This window comes from Carlito syrichta, unplaced genomic scaffold (genome assembly GCF_000164805.1).
Source record: "Carlito syrichta isolate Samal-C Ts95f unplaced genomic scaffold, Tarsius_syrichta-2.0.1 Scaffold315826, whole genome shotgun sequence".
Lineage (NCBI taxonomy): Eukaryota > Metazoa > Chordata > Mammalia > Primates > Tarsiidae > Carlito > Carlito syrichta.
Window position 1 is genome coordinate 583,238 of NW_007259922.1, and position 1,504 is coordinate 584,741.

Sequence of the window (1,504 nt, forward strand, 5' to 3'; positions counted from 1 at the left end):
CCACTCACCTCAGCCTCCCAAAGCGCTGGGATTACAGGCTGAGCCACCGAGCCCAGCTGCCTGGGGCTGTTGATAAATGTGTTCACTGTTTTGACTGTAGTGATGGTTTCACAGGTGGATACATACAAGGGGGGATTATCTTTTGGAGGATGGGCGGGCCCTTTGTATTACAGACTTCCCCCTCGAGGTAAGTGTTCTAGGAACCCATTGGCATCAATGTACTGGCTAGCATTGTGAGAGACTGCATTTGGCTTCAGTTAATTTCTCTTTCAGTATGCTTGCCCATTTCGTACTGGATGATTTGCATGAACAAACCTGCCCACATTACTGAGTTTTAAGCAGTTTTGCCCCAAACTGGCATTACCCCTAAGCTCTACCCTCCCTATTCACCTGATCTTGCCTCCAGCAACTTTTTTTGTTTCCTGATTAAAAAGTCCTCAGCGGGAAATGTTTTGCTATCGTGGAAGAGGTGAAACAAAAAAATGGCAGAAGCACTAAAAGGCATTAAAATTGATGAGTTTAAGACCTGTTTTGAGCAGTGGAAAACGCATCTTGATAGGTATATTGCATCAAATGGAGAATACTTTGAAGGTGACTGAAGTTTGTATAAGAATAAATAGTTTGTTATTAATAAATTCTGGGTATTTTTGGTTCCTCCTCGTGTATGAAAACTTATCAAGCTGGGCTCGGTGGCTCAGCCTGTAATCCCGCGCCTTTGGGAGGCTGAGGTGAGTGGATTGCCTGAGCCTGCGGGTTTGAGACCCGCCTGGGCAGCGAGACCTCATCTCTACAATAAATCAAAAATCAGCCGGGCATGGTAGCGCGTGCCTGTAATTCCGGCTACTTGGAAGGCTGAGGCGGAAGGATCGCCGGAGCCCAGCAGGTCGAGACTGCGGTGACCGGGAGCGGCCACTGCACTCCAGTCTGGGTGACAGAGTGAGAATCCAACTCAAAAAAAAAAAAAAGAAAAGAAAACTTATCAAATGGTGCGCTTTATGTGCATTTCATCATATTTATTTCATTGTCTTTTTTGCATCAGAGTCTCACTCTGTTGCCCAGGCTGAAGTGCAGTGGCATGCATGCTCACGGCTACTGCAGCCTTAACCTTCTGGGCTCAGGTGATCCTACTGCCTCAGCCTTCCAAGTAGCTGGAACTACAGGCACACGCCACTATGCCCGGCTAACTTGATTTTGTTAGAAACAAGGACTCGCTATGTTGCCTAGGCTGGTCTCAAACCCATAGGCTCAGGCAATCTTCTTGCTACCTCTTCTGGAAGTGCTGGGATTATAAGTGTGAGTCACCGTGCCTGGTCATTTTGTCATATTATACTTCAAGAAAGCTGAGTTTTTTTGGAGTTGGAGTCTCACTGTCACCCAGACTGGAGTGCAGTGTCTGCTCCCGGACACCACAGTCTCGACCTGCTGGGCTCCAGCGATCCTTCCGCCTCAGCCTTCCAAGTAGCTGGAACTACAGGCAGATGCTACCACGCCCGGCTAATTTTTT

The 1,504-nt window shown here is 47.7% G+C and overlaps 1 protein-coding gene across 2 annotated transcripts in view; it reads left to right on the plus strand.

The window, feature by feature from the left end:
- Positions 1-1,504, plus strand: part of ATP5H (ATP synthase, H+ transporting, mitochondrial Fo complex subunit D) — a 7,184-nt gene that overhangs the window by 4,480 nt on the left and 1,200 nt on the right. The window lies entirely within an intron of this gene.